General features: G+C 47.9%; 1 long non-coding RNA gene across 1 annotated transcript in view; it reads right to left on the minus strand.

Moving 5' to 3' along the window:
- Window positions 1-11933: 11933 nt before the first annotated feature.
- The window catches only part of LOC135242104 (uncharacterized), a 63454-nt gene continuing 52433 nt past the window's right edge, over window positions 11934-22954 (minus strand). Inside the window, exon 3 of the long non-coding RNA XR_010326221.1 lies at window positions 11934-12360. This is a non-coding gene — a long non-coding RNA (uncharacterized LOC135242104). The remainder of the gene's footprint in view (window positions 12361-22954) is intronic.

The raw sequence follows: 22954 nt of genomic DNA on the forward strand, positions 1-22954 counted from the left end.
GGCTGAGAGCACTTTCCACCACACTACTGCAGAAATGTGACAGTAACATAGCAAGGACCTTGTGCTACAGGAGAAACACTGCAATAACACTGTGAGGACCTTGTGCTACAGGAGAAACACTCCAATAACACTGTGAGGACCTTGTGATACAGGAGAAACACTGCAATAACACTGTGAGGACCTTTTGCTACAGTATGACGGAGTAGGACGGAGTGTAGCACAGTGGGTAAGGAACTGGACTTGTAACCGAAAGGTCGCAGGTTCGATTCCCGGGTAGGACACTGCCGTTGTACCCTTGAGCAAGGTACTTAACTGAAATTGCTTCAGTATATATCCAGCTGTATAAATGGATACAATGTAAAATGCTTTGTAAAAAAGTTGTGTAAGTCGCTCTGGATAAGCGCGTCTGTAATGTAATGTAAGTATCTGGCTACTGTGTGCAGCTGCCCTTAGAACACACTCTAGTCAAAGCCCTGCTGAAACTACAAACAGCTACTAAGAAAAGCTGCTGAACTTTGCACTGCAGTAGAGTTCCTCCTACTTCATACTGTGGCAATAAAAGTTCCAACGGGAAAGTTACGTGAACTTTGAAAGGAATTCTGCTATAGCAGTACTGCTGAGAGTGTTGTGCTACAGTAGGAACGTTAAAGCAACATTGTGAGAATGTCGTGCTACAGCAGAAACATTACACTAACATTGTGAAAATGTCGTGCTACAGCAGAAACATTACACTAACATTGTGAAACTGTCGTGCTACAGCAGAAACATTACACTAACATTGTGAGAATGTCGTGCTACAGCAGAAACGTTAAAGCAACATTGTGAGAATGTCGCGCTACAGCAGAAACGTTAAAGCAACATTGTGAGAATGTCGTGCTACAGCAGAAACATTACAGCAACATTGTGAGAATGTCGTGCTACAGCAGAAACGTTAAAGCAACACTGTGAGAATGTCGCGCTACAGCAGAAACATTACAGCAACATTGTGAGAATGTCGTGCTACAGCAGAAACGTTAAAGCAACACTGTGAGAATGTCGTGCTACAGCAGAAACATTACAGCAACATTGTGAGAATGTCGTGCTACAGCAGAAACGTTAAAGCAACATTGTGAGAATGTCGTGCTACAGCAGAAACATTACAGCAACATTGTGAGAATGTCGTGCTACAGCAGAAACGTTAAAGCAACACTGTGAGAATGTCGTGCTACAGTAGAAACGTTAAAGCAACATTGTGAGAATGTCGTGCTACAGCAGAAACATTACACTAACATTGTGAGTGTCGTGCTACAGCAGAAACGTTAAAGCAACATTGTGGCAACGCTGGGCCGCTGTAGCTGGCGGTTGTGCGTAAAGATGCCTCTCAGCCCAGCCCTTTCACAGTGCTGCCCTGGATAGGCAGCCGAGCTTGGCGGCGCATTGTCCGTGCCTTTGAATCGCGCCGTCTTACTTTCAGTGTCACTGAGCGCCGTGAAAGAGGAGCAGAACCCCCTCAGACAGCGCACGGCAGGGGCGACTCTGGGCTTTAATCCCGGAGCGCTTTGCAGACGAAATTCAGGGCAAGTCAGCGGGGGGGAATTCAGCCACAAACGCACCGAAAAAGCTCAGAGGCGGGGAGGGGGGGGGGGCGGTGGTGCGCGGGGACCAGAGCGGTGTTAAGTTACGCGCCCCACCCCAGCACCACCACCATCACCACACGCCCCTTCTGACCGGAAAAAAGCTTCTCTGTTCGCCTTGGGCCAAGGTGTTATTTTCAGGGCTGTGAGTTCACTGGCGGTGGGCCAAAGGAACCCGAAATCCAGGATGAGGCTCAGCCTTTTGCGTTTGAAGTAAACTTATAGGAGTTAGGCCTAATGCCACGTACAACAGTACAGCAGCATCAGGAAGAATATGCGCAAGAGTCACTTTACTGCCACTTGGTATCTGGAATTAGTCTATTTCCCTCTCATTCTTCTCTCCTAGATACAGACATATACATGGCACCCCTACATTGCTAGTCCCCCTACATACATGCACTGTATCATCAGAGACATCAGAGTGCAGGACCAGACACAGTGCAGCGCCCCTGGAGCAGTTACGGGCCCCCAGGAGCAGTTACGGGCCCCTGGAGCAGTTACGGGCCCCTGGTGCAGTTACGGGCCCCTGGTGCAGTTACGGGCCCCTGGTGCAGTTACGGGCCCCTGGTGCAGTTACGGGCCCCTGGTGCAGTTACGGGCCCCTGGTGCTGTTACGGGCCCCTGGTGCAGTTAGCAGATTGTGGAGCAGTGTAGAGGATCTTCATAAGTACAGCTTGAATTGAGGGAGCACAGCGGAGGAGAGCTAATAATTAGCTACTGACCTGGCTGTGTTCAATTCCAATGCGCTGCTGTATAAAAACTGCCTTCAAACAACATCTTTCACCACTTGTTTGACATTCACTTGCCAGCTTTTAAATGTGCAACCAATTTCAGTGCTCCTGAACTAATGTGTTCCACCGAGTCGCTAATACCTCCCAACAGCGCGCTTGTAAAACATGCCAGAGGTTACGTTGTTTGAAGTAGTTTTAATGTTATGGAAAGTAAATAAAAAGCAACACCCTTCTCACAGAACTGGAAGTTGTTAGTCTTTGTTTGACAAGTTTAAAATGGAACGGCCTCGTAAAACGTAGTCATGGTTGCAGGAACATACAAAAACACTTCCACTAAGAACTAACACACGTGACTATAACTGGAAATCTTTTTGTTTTTCATGTCTTCGTCTTACCCAAAAGCCAACCAAAAAAATGTCCAAATCTGTGTATGTCCTTTTCAGGTAAAAAGGATACCAAGCTTGGTCCTACTGAAACTTTGTGTGGGTGTGAGTATAGACGCAGACAGCGGACAGCCAAGAGGAAACCGTTTTCCCATTTCCAGATTCAAGATTTATTGAAACTCTTTACGAAGCTGCTTTTTCTCATTTCCTTTTGTTATTATACACAGCGGAGCCTTATGTGAAGAGAGCGAGAAGCAGTATCGACGCCGAAGCAGGTTTGAGGAGCCGTCGCCCAAGGTGACTGCTAACGGCTAAAGTGAACGCTAACTCCACCACCGCGTTGAGACGAAGCTAGCGAGGTCTTCGTTACCGCCCCGATCTTCACTCAATTCCTCACTTCCTCTTCCGCCGTAGTTTGGTCGTCAGTTCGTTCAGTTCATGTGGAGCGCGGGCGCTCGGTTTTTACAGGGCCGTGAGGAGAAAACCTCAACGCCGCGAGCTAACCCGGAATGTCGTTTTTTAATAAAAACGGGACGTCGACAATTAGGGCCTTTATTACGCAAGCTGCACTTATTTTATATGTGGTTTTAGGATACAGGACCCACACGCAGTCACTACGTAAGCACAATAAAGCTAAATAGCTGCTTAGCCACTTACGAGTACATCGCTTTTATAGAAATAATGAACAAAATGACAGTTGGAAGGTTTTAGGCCTGGGCAGGCTTTCGGTGGCATAAGCTTGGTTCAATGAGTCCACACGCGGAAATGGCCTTTCAGCAGTTCTACACTAAGACTCATGGCTGATTGTAGTGGTTCTGCAGTTCTACAGACTTTTACGTGCTGAACCTGATGACCAGTACAGAGTAATGCCCTTAAAGGTGTCGTAGACAAGCTCCCGGTTGCTACGGTGACAACAGTATCACTCTCTGCGGGCCCCTGAGCGTCCCAGACGGAAAGACATTTCCCACCCCAGCGCGCGAAGGCGACTCGCCTCAGCCAACTGCACAGTTATAAAAAATGGCAGATGACACCCCCCCCCCCAAAACATGACAGAGGACCCTGCAGGGGTGTGGCCAGCTTAAAATGAAAAAGCTCTCGCATGTGCGCGTAACTGAAGAAGCAATTCATCCTTATGGCCTTCACTGTAGCAACATGGCCACCGTACAGCACCATCCAATGAAACGGTGCAAGCACACAAATCCTGATTGGCCTCCATTGACCTCAAGTGACCTCCTTCAGTCTCAGGTACCTCAGGGTTGCCAGGTTCGAGCAACATCCCCCCTCCCTGGATGACGGTAACCATTTCCATGCCTGAAAAGAGGCAGCGAAGGTGGCCAGGGTGGAAGTTTGGCCCGGCACGTGCCTCAAGTTTTTTTAAAGCAGGAGCCTTTCCACCTGCAGCGGACAGAGCGGCGTTGGCGGTGTCCCAATCCCATTACCGCTTCACAAGCCGAGCGTCCGGTCTGGGAATAATCCCTTAAACGGCTTAGAGGCGGGCTGACACTCGTGCATTTCACGAGCGAGGTACAGGCTCCATGTCTGTTTTGTAATCCCCTCCCCCTACCCCTCCTTCCAGGCCATGTACCACCGCGGTCCGTCACACCCCACATCACCTATGGCATTAAAACACACCGCGCTCACGTTTTACAGCTCAGTAGCTCAACAAGCTTATTCCAATAAACGTACAGTAGAACTGCACCTTTCTGATGTTCCATAGTAATTTTTTGTTTAGAACACAGAACAACCAGCAGGCCTAGCCTTTTCTATACTGCCTACTACATTAAGGATAGAACGTTGTATGGCCCAATCAGCAGACAGGACCTGAACTACCTAGAGTATTTTCCATGTCACAATATAGGCCAATCAGCGTACAGGGCTTGAGCGATCCATTTTATATCACGATAAGGCGTAAGCAAGGTGATGCAACCTTGCTCTAACACTTCACATACAATCTGCACATCTAAATATTATTAATTAATCGCCTAGTAATTATTGTTCCATAAATGTTCTATTGATTTTTACAAGATCATCCAAAAGGATTACCTGCAACTGCAAACCTAATGAATACATTAGCCCCATATCGCTGCCGAATATGGACGTGAAGAGCTGAGCGGTTTCGCCGGCCGCGCCGCTTATCGTCAGCGAGGAGGCGTCGGGAGAGCCACGCGGTCCTCGTCCGCAGGTTTCGTTTTAATAACCTCACCGCGTGACCTAATTTGGCGCTCCCCTTCGTTTTCGACTCTTTGCGCGTAACGACCCTGGGCTCTGCTATAAACTTCACCCCCCCCTCCCCATTCCCACCCTTTTAGCTTAATGCAGCGAGTTCCACAGGTGCCAGGAGCTTGCTTTCAAACATCAGGCCACGTTCCAATGCAGCAGCAGGGTGTGGGCCCCTGCTCAGGCCAAGGCTTGGCCCTAACGGTGAAGATCTGCTACAGGCCATTCTCACGCGTGTTAAGCGTTAGCCTTCAATTGTATTAGGTAGCAGGAGTGCAAGACACATAAAAAAAGGTGTAGGAAAATCACAACAGGTACAATGAGAAGTAGGGGTGAACAGCATGGATTTATATGATTTATTCTCTTTTTATGTTCCTTGCATTCCATGGCTGGAATGAGATAAATCAACCTAAATATGATTAAGATCTTCCGGTGATATTTTCAGGTTGAATACTCCAACCCCTCCTTAAATGTAAATATTATACTGGAAAATACTACCTTGCTCTATGTAAGCCAACTGCATTCAGTCCACTGAACAATATTTTCTTGTTTTTATCCACCAGATGTATTCAGTCCACAGGACTTTGATAGATATTTCAAGGCGGGGGTGGGGGGGGGGGGGAAGCATGGCTCACTGATTCAAACTCTGACAGCAAGGCAGTTGGAATCCCCAAAGAAAGGGGGATTTGTGTTGAGCCTGGCAGGTACTCTGGCCTGGCTGCCATTGGTAAGTAGGGCACAGGGACTGCTTTAAATCATCTTTGGGCATTATAGATCCATCCCTATATAGCACAGCACAGAAGATTCTGCTTAATACGCTTCATCTCTCAATACATGTTCAAGGGTTTTCTGTGTTGCTATTCATTTGAAGCGGCAGTGCATTGCTTCTTATCCTATTGCCCTATTCATTATTAAAACGCAATTTGGCTTCGCCCTTAGCTGATGCAGGACTTGTTTAGCAGGGGAAGAGAGTATAGGGAGAGTAATTGCTTTCTGCAGTGAGTGGTATCAAGGAAACTAGGAAGAGCCTGTTCAGACAGACAGGCAGACAGACCAACAGACAGATGCTAAGACACACAAGTCCCGTGCATCTTTTTGACAGAATAGCGATTCACCAATTTCAAGGAACTCAGCTGAAGGGCACTTCAAAGCTAATGCTTGAAATACTGGCTGCTCCCATTCAATTAGACTTCCTCCCCCAGAGAGAGAATAACATATAAATTTGTAACAATGTTTCAAAACGATATTTTACCCTTTGAAGAGTAGATTTGGAACGGTTTAGAATGATTTTACACAATTCCAAGTGAGAGTTCTATAACTCCATTGCATTCAGTTACCAGTAGTGATTGTTTCTTCAGCATTTGAATGTTCAGTTAAGAACATTATAATCACATATTTGTGATCTTAGACCTTAAAGGGTTAAATATTCTCATGTTTGGAGTTTTGAAGTGAATTGGAACAGCTCTTCAACTGGTGGGGTTGAAATTCATTAAATTCATATTTTAATTCATTTGACTTAATTGTTAATACATGCTTTAATTAATAATTGTTTTACTAGATGAGGCTTTTCCAATGGTATAAAAAGTGTTAATATATCATATGTCTCTTATGTAGTTTGGTGGACATTTTTAAACAAAGCAAAGAAATATATATTTTTAAAGGTGACAAACAATATTTTCCACCCTCTCACAGGACAAAGCACAGAAATATATTGCCAAAAATGCGCTCGATACATTAAACAAATATTAATGCAACAAATTGGAAAGTATTTCACTTGTAAATAGCCTAAATCATATTCAGCGCGACTACAAGTCATACTGAAAATGTAGAAGCGGGGGTTGGGGGAGTGTGTCACTAGGGAATAGTCCTGATTTAACAACATTTAGTTCATAGCATTGGAGGCCAATGTTGCTATTCAAGCTTGACCATAAATCCTTGTTTTTTTTAATATTACCAATACAATACTTGAATTTATTTGCACAATATATCATACAGAGAGATTACTACTGGCACTGAAAAGAATCAAATCTTTTTTTATTATTGAAGAGCACCTGTGTATCAATTTATGGGGCGCTGGCAACACTGAGGGCTTATAAAAAAAACATTATTTCGGAAGCCCGCCCAGCGTTTGACAGACGGGTTTATTGGCGAGGCGTGATTCATCTGAGCTCGTCAGGAGGCGGGAGCTGCAACCAGAGAAACGGCGCCAGGTAAACGAACGTCGGCGCTGACGCGCGTCTCTTCGCGGGGGGGGCACTTGCGCGTGCCCCTCGAGTCTCGGGCCGACGCCCCGCGAGCCGTCGCGGCTGAGGAGGATGGCGGCTCGACGCCCCTGCCGATGGTTCGTAAGCGGCGTGAGGCTGATATTATTACACCGCTGGAAGGCAGAGGCTGTGGCAGGACGAGCGTTTCCATCAAAGGCTGCACTGGGGGGGGAGTAGAGGGGGAGGGGGGGTCGATTCGCGAGCGCAGCCCCCTGTTTATGGCTCTCTGTGGAACAGGCGGCGCTCCAGGCAGACTGACACGAGCCGCCCTCCCCCCCCCCCCGATGAAGGCTATCGCAGAGCCCTGTGTGACATCACCCCTCTGCCAGACCAACGGCAGCCATGAACCCAGGCCACAATTCCTCATCTCATCTATTTCCTGAGTGCCAGGGGGACCCCTCTCTGGTTAAGGGCTGCAGTGAGACAAAATGGAGGAGGTTTGCCAAAGGGAACTAAAGCAGGTCTCATCCCCGCCTCTATAATCCTGTCTGAACACCAGTCCAGCTCTCTCGTAGTGGTTTCCTTTGCACGGCTACAACACCACTAGCTAAGCTGTGGCCAGGCAAATACAAATAGGAGGAGTGGGTTCATAGATTGGCTTGTCGAATTCGACACAGCGAAACGTCCGGTGTTAATTCAACTAGCAGAACACATGAGAGTCCAACTGGGACCGTCTGCACTCTGCAAGAGTTGACTTAACACTCAACATTTTACTGTGAAGCTTGGCAAATGGTCCGCTGGAATTAAAGGTTGTGTAAAACGCTACGTGCAACCATTTTAATTTTAAAAAAATGTTAAATACTATGTTAAAGCTAAACGCAAATTACAGTGACTCGGTCCCTGGTGCCAAAACCTCAACGTTAAATTATTAATTAAATGAGAATTTCATTTCAACATTGTAGGCTACAAGATACTGAATTACAGGTGCCTCGATAAAAACTAGGGACTTGTTATGGTAATTGCGGCTTTTGACTGGAAAGTGCTTTCTGTGTTTTTACACTGAACTGTATCAATATGATTCCATTGGCTTCTGAATGTGAGCCATTTGGGAAGCAGAATCATAATGAAATGTAAGGGGAAACTTAGCATTCGCGGTGAACGTGTCGTCACCATGGTAGCCATAAAAGATTTCACCAAGCGGTTTGGGAGTGACAGAACATCTTGAAATGGAGTTTCTAACAGTCAACTGAAACTTCAGAGTTCACATCAGCACAAACAAGACCAGGTTGAAACCTAGTATATGGCTGGACCTAACACACGTGATCTGGCTGACCAATGGTGTAACTCCATCACTCAGTCACAGACATTCCCGTTTGTAGGGCTGGCCCCGGTGTTGCGGTCCAGCCAAAAACAGAAAGACACGTCCCACTGAAACTAAATTATCGAAAACAAAACGACCTCATCTTCGTTGCCCTGACTTTCTACTCAACTATGTTTTAAAACATGAAGTTTTATTTCACTAGGGCAACAGTAAGGCACTCGGGCGGAGTACGGCAATGTGCTCAAAACCAGACGTCGCTGGTGCCAACTGTGGACACACCTTTGGCCTGATTTCCAACAGCACGGGAGACGCGAGGAAGAAAAAAACAGGCGAAAAAATAAACAGCCCTTTTTTTTTTTTTTTGCAACGGACGATCGTAAAAACCGCTTTCTTTCCCCTTCGATGCGTTTCCCGACAGAGCGATTGCAGACATCGGAACCCCCCCGTCGGCGAGGGAGGTCGTGAAATGGAGGCGGTAAAGAAGAGCGATTTGACGGGGGGGGAATAAACACCTGGGTTTAGGGGGGGTGGGGGGGTGGGCGCTTGGAGTGGCACTGAAGAGATTTATACAGCCCAGCCGCGACCGGAGAAGAGAAGGATGAGACTCGTTAGCGGCTTGGGGAGGTCACAGAGAAACGCTCCGCGGAAGAGATTTAAGCCAGACTGCGGTGTGGGGATGGCTGGTTTAGGCAGCCACACCTGCCCTGGGTCAAGCCAATTACAGCTGGCCAGTTGGTTAAAAGTGAAAACCAGAAACAGATATAGCCCTCGTTGCCCACCTCTGGTCTAATGGGTTAAGGTATTTCAATATTTTTTGATACTGAGACAGGTGCAGCCCGTGTACAGTGTCAGATCTAGGTAGGGGACTGATTACAATAATTAAGATTTGTTATCTCGCTGATTGCTTAGGAAGACGATTCATTAGAATGTTCTACCATAATGAATCGCACTTCAATACTGGAAACTCAGAGACTTTCGCTCTGCCTGTTTTAATGCACAAACCTGGAAGATGGCCGATATTTTGTCCAATTTTAACCATAAATTGCAACATAATAGTAAGAACAGATGTCTACTGAATTAGTAAAATTTAAAATAACAAAACAACAAAAAGATCAATCCTGTTTCTCACATATATATCTTATTGTAATTTGCATGCTGTTTAATGTTTTGAAACACTGAACCAATTGTCGTTCAAGTGAACCATAAACTTAAAAGGTGTCTCAGATATGCAAATATAGCTGCTATAAATACACATACCATCCAGTTCTGTGTGTGCGCGGGTGTGTGCAGGTGTGTGTGTGTGTGTCCTTTAAAATCACAGAGAAAATTAAAGCTGACAAATGATTTGATTATAGTGCAAATCACCAGCAAGGCCAATACTAACTTATATACATAATGTCTACTTAAGCCTGCTATAGCTCTCAAGGCTAAATCCATAGCATTTTAAAAAATACAATCCATTAACAGTAATACTGTGTCTTTGACATACATTAGCTTTGTGGATAAACTGTATTCAGTCATAAGACAAGCAGCGTGTAGCCTACTCTAAGTGTGTACCCCCACAAGACAGGCATCTCTTCCTCCTATGTATTCCCCGTTTACTTTCGCCTACAGTTTCCATGACAACAGAAAGCAGATCCCAGGCCAACGATAACATAAAGGGGCTATTTCAGGTTATAAGCAATCGATTTGACAACGGCACTAAGTGCCGCTGTAACGCGGTGGATCTCTTAGCGAACGCTACGGCGCTTCAAAGGCGCGTGGTCGGGCTTCTGGTCCGATTCCCTCCGGGGTTCAAAGCGCAACTCCGCTATTGACAGTGATGTGCGCGAGCGAGGCAACCCCGCCCCCTCCGCCCAAATCGACGTGGAATTTCCAAGAAGACAGATACGCATTTTTCGAAAGCGCGAATTTTCACGGCCTCGGGGCATGCATTAACCCAGAAACAAATATCCATGCGTGCTGCGTTCTTTCCCTTCTCGGTATTTTTAAAAACGTTACTATTGATTTTGCCAATGGAGCTAAGCCCCGGTGATCTGTGTGTAGATTGCCACGAGCCAGAAATGAACAGGCTTTAAATGACCGGCGAGCTCGCTCTAAATGTCCAGCGCTCCTGTACAGTGAGTGAACACGCGCATACCCAACACGGCCCTAAAAATGAAACCGTCGCCCAGCTGCATGACTGGTAGGTTTTAAAGCCGTGCTCAAACACACCCCGTTGTTGTAATTAATTAGGCGCTTTTTAATTAAGTGCCACTTCCTGACGAAGGCAGTGCTCCTTCTTGAATTCTGTCTCCAATTAACTTAAAAAGAAGGGACCGTGATTTGAACAGCTCCTCCGGGCAGAGCAAAGTGCAGAACATGGCGACTACCGTACATTCCGTTCCCCACCGCCAGAGCAATTTTGGCTTCGTTGACGATGGCCGTTCTTGATTTGCGACCGCGGCGGCGATGACGGTCATCGGCCCCAGCGTAATAAACACCCGCGGTTAGCGTGCAGATGAACGGCTGCGTGTCTTCAATTAAAAGGAAATTACGATCTCATCTTCTCTGTGCCCGCCCACATAGCCCGTATCACATTACCGCTGCCGAACAATTCATCCTCCAGGGAGAATTCAGCTGAATAAGGTGGTCAAGAGCTCATGTGGAACTCGACCGTTCAGATGCCATAAGCTCCTGCTCATTATTAGGATTATAGCAATTAAACACAACACTATAATGATTTATTAAGAGTAAACTTCAAAAATAAGGAGTGTATATTGGGGAAAATAGCTCCAAAAAATGGAACAAAATATCATGTCAACCAATGGGAGAGAGGTTCCTTGACCCTCAAAACTAGGCGGGGCAACATTGTGACCTGTATGAACCTATCAACGCTTTGCTGTCCACAGCAGAGGCACAACCATTCAAATCATCTCTGATATCTCTGCCCATTTTGAAGTCTCGCGTGTTTCTCCTAACAGGGACGTGATATTTCCCGATTTGTCTCGTGGTGCCACAAGCACTCAAATGTCTCGCTGAACACTCTCACCTAGTTTTAGCTGTCAGTTTTGAACCTCTGGGTGTGTGTGTGTGTGTGTGTGTGTGTGTGCGTGTGAGAGAGAGAGAATGAGTGAGTGAGTGAGTGTGTGCGTGAGCTAAAAGTAAACCTAAAATTGGTAATTTTCTTTTTAACCAGGAAAGGTCATAAATACTGACACCCCAGCCTAAAAACCGCCAACAGACGGGCAAGCTGCCCACATCAGCTCCTCTGGCTGCCCCGAATGCCCCATCCCACGGTCCTTTGCTCTCAAAAAAAAACACTATTCTCGTGGTGACCTTACTGAGGAAGACGACGGCGGCTACCAGCTCGCCGCCGAGTCTCCTCCCCCTTCCGAGGGGGCGGGGCAACTGCGAACCTCGTCACTCTTTCGCCGACCCCTCCGCTAACCGATGGCTACAGGGGGAGAGCCACGCGCGGAAGCGGGAGGGCGTTTCAGCGGATGGAGGACGGAATCGGGCGCCATTACATTTAGGCTATTCCTCCTTTCTGCGATTGCAAATACACACGCCACTGCTTCAGAACAGGAGACACTGACAATGAAACGAAAAAACGAAACAGAAAAATTGCATAACCTTTAAAAAAAGAAAAACCTGTCACCAAGGCGATGGAAATTTAACTGTATGGATTTTCATAACTGCGGTAGGCCAGCTGTGCAGCAGTCATGACAGCCCTAAAGCTAATCCCCCATTTTCTGCTTAGTAGAAACCACTCTCAAATTCTCCTGACGGGACGCGGAGAGGGCGATCCCAGGGAAATTCGGAAAGGGGGGGAGACCCGCCCCCACGGGGATGCCAGCTTGGAGGTCTCTTCCCCCCCCGCCGCTTCGAACGGGACTCCTGCCGTGACTCCTGTGGAAAAAGTGTCGCGTCGGTTTTATTTTCTGCTCGAGAGCAGACGGCGTAAAAAGAAAAACCAGACGCGATTCACCCTGTTCTTCCAGGAATTCCACCGAGCTCCCAGCCCCGCGGAATTTCGAGGACGGGGAGCTCGGAGCTGATGGGGTCCAGAGGGGAGAAGGGGGCTCTATTCATGGTTTCCATAATGCCTGTCCCAGGGGGGAGGGAGGGGGGGGGAGAGAGAGAGACAGGGAATATGAGAGAGAAAGAATATGAGAGAGAGACAGAGAATATGACAGAGAAACTAGGAGAGAGAGAGAGAGAGACCGAATGCAAGAAAGAGGGAAAGAAAGCGATACACCTCATGTAGTTTCTGTTGATTTTTCCATCTAGGCTACCTTTCATGTAATGTACATATGCAGTGTAAAAGTTGTGTAAGTCGCTCTGGATAAGAGTGTCTGCTAAATGCCTGTAATGTGATGTACAAACAACTTTAACAGCTGCCTCATGGGGAGAGAGAATGCAAGAAAGGATGGAAGCAAGCCTTGGAGTGAGAGAGAGAGAGAGAGAGAGAGAGAGAGAGACGTTTCCACTGCGGCAGATTCCAGTGCTTGTAAGGTTGAAGGTGTGGCAGCGTGCTTTATTCAGCGAGAAAGGTACCCCCCCCCCCTCGCTAGCATGGGTTAGCGACAGTGGGAAACAAAGCACGGGCGCGGGGGGGGGTCAAACCCGGCTGTCGCTCGCCACCCCACCCCCGTTCCTCGCCCTCAGGTACAGAAACCCCTCTCGCCGTGCCCCTGTGAAACGGCGGAGCTCATTTTCGGAAACCCACGCGGACACGGGGAGAACATGCAAGCTCCACACAGAAAGGCATTTCGGAGACGAACCCACTGATCCGTTTCATATGTATAAGTTTGCGGGGGGGGGAAACAGGGAGACATCCATCCATCCATTATCTATACCCGCCTACCCTGTTGCGGGGGGGTGCTGGAGCATATCCCAGCGTGCACTGGGCGAGAGGCAGGAATACACCCTGGACAGGCCACCGATCTATCGCAGGGCACACACACCGTTACCTATGGGTAATTTAGAGCCTCCAATTAGGGAGGAAACCGGAGAACCCGAAGGAAACCCACGCGGACACGGGGAGAACATGCAGACTCCACACAGAAAGGCCCCAAGCCGAGATTCGAACCCACGACCTTCTTGCTGTGAGCCACAGGGAGACATGTCACCCCCCAATATGTTCCATTTGAATAGGTCTCTGTACTGGTTAGTATGCTCGTGAGATGTCTGACTGTGCCAGGCAGGGTGGTCCAGTGTCGTTCCTCACCCCCCCCAAAGTCGCAGCGAAACCCCACGCCCGTGCGTCCGACCCCATTTACCGAACAGAGCGTCGCTCGGGGGAACCGCCGCGCATCTGGAACCGCTAAAAATACGACGGGACGGGGACAGGACGGGGACAGGATGGGAGGGGCGGGCGGGCGCGGGCGCTACTGTTTTCGCTTGCAGCCGTGACGCAACCGACACTCGGCCCCTTTTTATATTTGAGCGATTTCCATCCCGAGCGGACCGTTAAGAGCGCAGGAAATGGGCGGGAAGGTGCGGGGCCGCCACATGAAACGAGTCATGAAAACAGCGGCGCTCGTGCGTTACGCTGGCCGGCCCCGCCGAACGGGAAGGGGCGGGAGTCCGAAGGCGCGAGGGCGACACTGACAGTGTAGGTCTGGGCTAAAACAGGTACGAGGTGAACAGGTAAACCTAAGGGGGTGTGGTCTGGGCTAAAACAGGTACGAGGTGGACAGGTAAACCTAAGGGGGTGTGGTCTGGGTAAAACAGGTACGAGGTGAACAGGTAAACCTAAGGGGGTGTGGTCTGGGCTAAAACAGGTACGAGGTGGACAGGTAAACCTAAGGGGGTGTGGTCTGGGTAAAACAGGTACGAGGTGAACAGGTAAACCTAAGGGGTGTGGTCTGGGTAAAACAGGTACGAGGTGAACAGGTAAACCTAAGGGGGTGTGGTCTGGGCTAAAACAGGTACGAGGTGGACAGGTAAACCTAAGGGGGTGTGGTCTGGGTAAAACAGGTACGAGGTGAACAGGTAAACCTAAGGGGGTGTGGTCTGGGTAAAACAGGTACGAGGTGAACAGGTAAACCTAAGGGGGTGTGGTCTGGGCTAAAACAGGTACGAGGTGAACAGGTAAACCTAAGGGGGTGTGGTCTGGGCTAAAACAGGTACGAGGTGAACAGGTAAACCTAAGGGGGTGTGGTCCGGGCCCAGGCTAAAACAGGTACGAGGCCAACATAAGCACAAGAAACGGCTGTCCACCGTTCTGCAAAGGCGAACGGAGTGCTTATGTACGGCACTTCCCCTCGCTGAATATAAGCATTGTGATGTCACTTCCTGCATTCCCCACCCTGTAACAATGAGATGTTCTGTGCTTATCGTCCCAGTGAGACTGGCACTCTGGCGAAGTCAAGGGTTACTGCAGTGGGCAGCAGGACGCCGGATGTGTAGAGACGTGCTGGAAAAGTAATGGAATACAAAATAATTTCCACAAGGGTGTGCCTCAGCATAGTGTTGGGGAGGGGGGGGGTGGGGTCCAGAGGCCTCACAAGCAGGCACAGTGCAGTTGAATATGAGTGTGTATCAGATATTCGATTCAGCCCCTCAGGGACAACAAGTCAGAGGTTTTGTCTGGAATCTATTTATCAAGAGGACCTCCAGATTTTTGCCAAGATGGCAGCCTCTGTAGTCCAGGATGTGACAATGCGCGGATTCACGGGGATTGTGGACATGGCCACTATCTCCAGCTATACTTTATTACTACTAGTACTACAAACTAGCTAGCCATGACCTTTTTTGAAGAGACGGATTGAGGTGAGAGCAAGAGAGACTGGGGAATGAAGGGGGTGGCAAAAGTAGTTCTGGGTAATGTAGGAAAATAGCACACTGGAGCAGATCCAGAAGAACCCCGATAGGATAGCAGGTGAAAATTGCGAATAGCCATACAGTGATATTACACATATCAGATAATAAACTGGAATTAATTTCACATCGCTGCCACACGCTTACCAACCACGTAGGTTAAGCGTTCTGACCCAGAATTCTCCTCACGTTCCTCGCCAAACGCGCAATCCCAGTAACTCCGACGACGGCTCGAGCGTAACTCTGTACGGTAATGTCGCAGTTTGACCGCCAGACCACCCGCCCACCTGGCTTTCATGATGAGAAGAGTAAAAAAAAAAACCGCGTGTGTCTAAACGGAGTGTCAGAGCTCATCGCTGAGCGACTCAAATTAAGCCGCCCGCCAAAAGCGTTCCGGGCGGATTCAACTTTCCGAGCCACGAATGAGAAACTTCAGATTTTCCGTTTCGCGGCGGCGCTGAGGCGGTTAGAACGCACGCGGCCGGAGAGCGAGTCACACGCGCCGTGCTCCCCTCCCTGTGTGCGGCTGCGACGCGGCTGCGCAGCGTCAGAGCCTGCGCTCTGCGCGAGACGGATTTGGGTACGGGGTAGGGGGAAATCAAGGGTACATCCTGTGAGCAAATGGGGCAGATTTTTTGGAAGCGTTTTAGGAATATCGTGTGACACGCTCAACATAAATCCGTAAAGACTTATGCTCTGGGGGCCGCCCCCGTCGTCGGCTGGGGGGGGGGGGGGCGGGAGCCTCAAGGCTGCAGGCCGTGGGCGACGGTACCGCTGCGCCGCCCTGCAGTCACTGCAGGGAGGGAAGGGTCCCCCCCAGCAGGCCAAAAAGGACCCGGCGGGAACCAGTGCTGAAGCAGGCGCCAGGTGAGAAGGGAGGAGGAAAGGAAGTCATGACTGCCCCCTTTAGGTCAGGGGTTCCCAACCCCGCCCCTGGAGATCTACCGTCCTGTAGGTTTACACTCTGACCCGAACAGAGCCACACCTCATTCAACAGCTAGAGCAGGGCTGCCCAACCCAGTTCCTAGAGATCTACAGTCCTGTAGGTTTTCACTCCAACCCTAAGAAAGCCATACCTCATTCATTACATTACATTACATTACAGGCATTTAGCAGACGCTCTTATCCAGAGCGACTTACACAACTTTTACACATTGTATCCATTTATACAGCTGGATATATACTGAAGCAATGCAGGTTAAGTACCTTGCTCAAGGGTACAACGGCAGTGTCCTTACCTGGGAATCGAACCTGCAACCTTTCGGTTACAAGCGCAGTTCCTTACCCACTGTACCACACTCCGTCCTCCATACCTCATTCAACAGCTAGAGCTCTCGTTGAGCTGCTAAGTAGCAGAATCAGATGTGGCAAATTCGGGTTGAAATGAAAACGCACGGGAAGGTAGATCTCCAGGAACAGGGTTGGGAACCACTGCTTTAGATCACAATTATCAACGTGAGTACCTGAGAAAGGGAAACTTTTGTTGGACGGGCTGCGGCGAGAGCAGACAGTGGAAAACAGAGAAGAGAAATGCGCTGATTGGAAAATGAGGTAAACCCAACTGAGAGACGAGACACAGCCCACTTTAAGTAAATACAGCAGTAGTAGCTCGCTCATGAAAATGGAGGAAAATACAGTGAAATCGCAAAGTACGAAGAGTGAGTGCTCTGGATATATTTTATTTAATAAATGTCATTTACAGACACCCTAAAGCAAGACGATTATATAATTTAGGTACATAACTTGTGTATTCCTAAGCATTCCTATGTTTACCTAGACACATTGCATTCACATATTTCATAGGAATCCATTCATAATCAAAGCGACTATGCTAAAGTGCTATCTTCGAAATTACAACAGTGGGTTCAGACGTACACACAAGCAGCACACATTTCCAACCGCCACGCGGTCCTGCCACCCGTACGAAAGAAAGCAACGCTAAGAAACAGCTGGAGATTGCAGCAGTCGGTAAAAGACGCACCGCGCGCATTGTTCCTTTAATTTTCTTTTTTCGTTCCGCAACATGAAGGGTGTGTTTTCCTCCCGTTAGCGTAGCGCGGTATCGACTATTTCGGGCTTTCTCCGTGGCACCTTGCCCTTGAGACCGCCCTGTCCTACTTTTCCGAGCCTGGCGAGTTATTACGCATCCCAGGGAAACGCTCTGTCTAGCACGTGTTACTCGAGAATAAAGAAAAGCCGACCTGGTGGGCATGTGTCTGTGTTTGAGAGGGTCTTGCGCGTATCTCGCGGTTGTTTGGGATTTCGCTATTAAAACGCACTGTTGGCAGAGCTTATAAAGAGATGGATAATTACAGGCGCGCGAACCCCCACATGAATGGAGGCGGTGAACAAATAAAAAAAAAAGTAATTAATCTGGAAGTGTACGCACGTGCGTTACGGTTTTACAACAAAGAACTACCAATTTTGCCGCTCCGGTGGTACTGGAACCTCCGGTGTTCCAACAGAATTGTGTAAATTTGCATGTTTTGATAGCTGCAGAGATTAAGAGAGACGCGTAACGCTGTACCAGTTTTGTTGGTGTGATAATTGAGAAAAGGAATACTTAATTTGAAGTGTGGTGAATCGATTTCACAAGTACGAGCTTGAGCATGTTCCAGCAGAAACTCAGTACGGCTGTGAGCCTCATTGAAATATAATGAACGTGGATTACTGATTGACAGTTAAGATAGCCGTTTTTTAATAAAGAAATGTTAAAGTTCAAGAAACTGTTTCAAGCGGTTGCCATAACAACGGAGGGAATTAAGTGTTCGCATTCGGAACGTAGAGACGACGGGGATCAATGGCCTGTGCAGAAAGTCACCTTGAACTCATTCTTTAATTGTTTTTCCTTGAACATATTCTGTGCGCAGAGCGCTAAAAACATTCCGTGCTCGGTAACTGGCGAGGACAATCGTACGGTTGGATCGACTGGTTCTGCCAACGTGCAAGCAGCAAGGCTGTTGATTTACAACTAGCTGCTCCAACCAATGGCATATCATACATAAGTTCTGCATATTGCGGAGGATAAAGTCTGCCAAGCCAATAAATAATACGTTATTGAAGTCTGCACTGCGCTTCAAAAGGGGGCCAACCTTACCATGGGAATCGCACAAGACATATTACACCACGCTGTTTTCATTATACTCCCGATACAGTTAGCCCGGACATCCTGAGAGCCTGTCACTGCTCTAGTATCTCCATTAAAGAGGAGGCCTCCTTTGTTCGTGTTAACACACGTCAGACGGAAACGCACGCACATGTGCGTGTGGCACATGTTCCACATGTTGGGGCCGCACGAAACGGTCGGCGAGCGCCTTAACCCTTTCCTCTCCTGTTTCTCTCCAGATCCTTTGCCCCACATCAACTCCCATCGCTTAGCACGTTAGCACGAGTAGCTTTGCCGCCGATTAAGCAAATCGCAAAGGGAAATGTAGCTTAGACATAAATATTCTAATATTCATACATTACATTACAAGCATTTAGCACATCTTACACAACTTTTTTTTTTTACACAGAATTTACATTGTATCCATTTATACAGCTGGATATATACTGAAGCAATGCAGGTTAAGTACACTGCTCAAGAGTACAACGGCAGTGTCCGACCTGGTAATCAAACATGTGATCTTTAGGTTACAAGACCAGCTCCTTACCCATTATACTACACTGCCACCCTTAGAACTCGGTGGGGCAGAACCACCCAGGAAGGCATTCACGATGGGGTGTGGTGGTTCAGCCAAGGTAAACGGGCTGGGCCACGACACTATTCAGGTGGCCGTGGCCCACCTTTCCCCATCCGTCCCGACGCAGTCCAAACACACACAGAAGCGCAGGCCAGCCCTGCCCCGATAGGCCTGCAGCGTTGACGAACGGGTGTGGAACTAATCAGGCTCGTTAAACATGTGACGCGCACGTGCGCCGTAAATTCATTTGCTCTTCATCAAAGCTTTCGCCCGCCGGCAAGACGCATCCGCCACGGGCGGGCGGGGAGGGGGGGGGCAGGCGCCTCGAAAATGACGGGGTCGATCGACCCGGGGTCCCTTTCTTCTCCGGGGGGACCTCGAAGACGCGGCCGCTTTGAAGCGTTTCCGATAGCGACGCCGCGCGCCCCGTCGAAGGCGCCGAAAGAAAAGGCGGGAGGCGCGCGAATTCACACGACAGTAACCCTTTAGGGTGCGGGATCGCCGATATGCCATTAGAACGCTCATCACTGAACATTCTAATGCTGATGTCACAATCACTCATGGTGATTGAAAGCAGTGGAGTTCTAGAACACTGACTTAGTATTTAGAAGAAGAAAAAATCCCAAAAAACCTAGTCTTCAAAGGGTTCGTTCGGCATGAATTTGGTGAGGAATGGCAAACACAGCTTAAGCCACGAGCAACTTCACGATCGCTGAAGTACGGCAAACGTATTCAATTAATAGACACGTATAAGCCTGTAATTATGGTCCGTTCAGATGCCCGAGTGATCCCTAATTGGCCGAAAGTGATGGGATTCTGCTGTCCGTCTCTATGAAGACAGACAATGGCGTGGACTGACCCAAAGGAGCCGGGCTGGGTTTGGCCTGTTTGATATACGTAGTCTCTCGTCTCCCATCCGCTCCAGCTTTATAGACCAGGACGTTTTGCTGTGGTGTCGGGATATTAAACACAGAACATGCCGGACCACCACCAAAGCTCCTTACACACCAGAACATCAAGAAACCAGGAGCGCCTCAGCTCTCCCCTTCAATCAAATGCAAAAATCAACTTCCATTACATTACAGCCATTTAGCAGAGCATGTATGTGGCATTTACATAGCATGCATTAATACAGCTGGATATATACTGAAGCAATGAAAGTACCTTGCTCAAGGGTCAAACGGCAGTGTCCTACCCAGGATTCAAACCTGTGACCTGTGTTACGAGACCAGTTCCTAACCCATGATACTACACTGCCACCCGTCCTATTAAACTTCCTCTTATCTTGTAGCAGAATTATGGGGTCTGCAAAATCATTATTATTTAGAGTAATTATTAGATTTTTTCCTCTCCATTAGACAGTGACAGCAAATTAATCAATTATAGAAGCTCTCAAGTTCTGCTCTGTGGTTAGAGGCCGGGGACCCCTTCTGCATTAACTTTCCCAGGCATGCCAGGGTTGCCAGAGCAGGTGACATAATCCCACTCTGGCAACCCCGATCACGTATGATGTCATGCATTTAAAATTTCAGAAGAAGCCTGCTTGGGACTAAATGGCCATTAAAACTTTTAAGCCCAGTGAAGATGTGAGGGAATGAGAGACATTATGGGGGAAATAAAATTCTTATGTTACCGACACAAACGTGACGTGGGTCATAACATCAAAAATGGTCCCTTTAACACGCAGACAGGGACGAGGTAAGTCAGAAAGAGAGGTCTACGGAGGCGAGCGGTGATGACAGCAATGCGGACGGTGTCGAGGCTGAGGGCTCCCGGTCTCCCCAGCTGCTGCGGCCTGCCAATAAAAATCAACCGGAACCAAGCGGAGATATAAAAAATGAATGTTAGCTGTCTGAGCTGCTCTGGGTAAGAGGGTCTGCTAAACATCTAGCTATTTGTACCCCGGAGGTGCACCTTCCAATATCTCATCCCCTCCCTCGGGACCCCTCAATAAAGGGAGACAGTAACACGAGGTGAAGCTCAGCCTCCCCCCCCCACCCCCCACTTATTAAGACCTGAAACACCATTATAGAAAAACCCATAATTCTCCCAGTCCCCCGAGGGCAGTGCATGTGGCCCTTATCAATGTTTCACGAGGGCCCGGATGGCTAATGCTTGACCCCATCGCCTTTCCAGAGCCAAGATTAACTTTACCCACGCCAGGGCTCGCTTTGCTAATCGCGGGGTTCCCAGAATAGCCCGCGTTACGTCTTTCCCCCCCCCGTTCGGTCCGCAACCTGGCCAAAAGGGGAAAAGCACAGGCCTCATTTATGTGTTCGACATACCCCAGGATTGTTATGTTACATTCTACAACAATAATGTAACATTCTCTGGGATTGATATGTTACATTCTACAACAACAAGGTAACATTCTCTGGGATTGATATGTTACATTCTATAACAAAAATGTAACATTCTATGGGATTGATATGTTACATTCTACAACAATAATGTAACATTCTCTGGGATTGTGATGTTACATTCTATAACAATAATGTAACATTCTCTGGGATTGTTATATTCGATAACAATAATGTTTCTGGCAAGACTGTGGTTTCTTATTTTTGATAAGTGAGGGTATATAAACTGCAAAGACCAGAGAGAGACATATGCAAGTGGCTGTGCTGCAGGTCAGAAAAACTTCAAGTAAACAGCCTCTTGTTATAGCTAATAATAGGCAAGACTGCATTAACTGTATGCCACAGAGCCTACATTATACAGCCGTAGGTACGTTATTTAACCTGCCATAACACCTGCAATGGTAGTAAATCACAGATGATAAATTTGAAGACAATGACAAATTTCCTAAAACTGCCATTATGTATGCAGCCAATTTTCCAAAAGATTTCAAAACAACCATCGCAAAACACCACAAACGTCATGGCAGTCCAATGACATCTGTCGCAAGCTCTAACACTCAGTCGTGTCTGGTTATGACAAACATTATTCCATGCTTATGACAGCTTTATATAGGCTTCATGATGTACAATTCAAGTTTTTCGCCCAATAACAATAAAGCTTACTGTACAAATATGTAAAGCGCATTACATTATGCATGTGCGTGGTTTCAGGTCTGCTAACCAAAGAGGCTTTGCACCACAGCAGTAGGCTTGAGGTATCCTATTCAGCGCTGTGAATTGGAATCGGATGTGCTGCCCTGATGCCAGATGCTTGCCTGGTGGAAGCAGAGCTTAAAGCTGGACTGTTCCTGTAAAAATGTAGCTGTTCAAACGGGCACAGACAGCAAGACGCTGATCCCCGTGCCCCGTACCAGCTTAATGCCAAGCAGACGTAACGTCTGCGGCACGCGAGCTGAACGTTTTTGTTCAGGTACATCCTGTTTTCGGGCGGGCTCTGTGTGAATCAGGCAGAGGCTCAAAAAGTAATAAAGGTTTGAATAGCCTGTTTCTCATAGCATGATTTCCATTGTCATCAGCAGATTATTCAGTTAGCATACACGAGCGCCGGGCTGTCAGGGTTAAGAAACAAAGAGCCTAACGCTGTAAGGGTCGTTTCCTAGGAGACCCTGGAATACCTTTCCCCCCATCCCCCCACCCCACAAGTGTTCACAGTTTGAGTAAACAACATCACCCAGAGCTCAAGGCCAATTGTGCTTCAACAAAGGGAAAAATCTCAACAGTAAACAACTACAGACAAACAAAGATAGCAAAACAAAGACTACAAATGCCAAGGGCAATCACTTAAATACACTATTCACTCGCCGTCACGTCTATCGCAGAGGACGCCTACATCTCCCCCTTGTGGTCAGAACAAAACTGCAACTTGAAATATATAGTTTTTGAAAGCGAATCGGCTTCGTTTGTACCAAAATTGACCTAGTTGCTAAAACAAACTTCATCCCCCGCCTTTATAAAGTTCGGGAGGAACGGAATCAAAAAAGTTGGAGGCTGACCGAGCCGTGAGGTCATGTGTTTTTTCTTTGGTGCTATTGATCTAGCACATGCCAGACTGACGGAGTCACTACCTGGGAATGA

This window comes from Anguilla rostrata, chromosome 16, assembly GCF_018555375.3.
Source record: "Anguilla rostrata isolate EN2019 chromosome 16, ASM1855537v3, whole genome shotgun sequence".
Taxonomy (NCBI): Eukaryota; Metazoa; Chordata; class Actinopteri; order Anguilliformes; family Anguillidae; genus Anguilla; species Anguilla rostrata.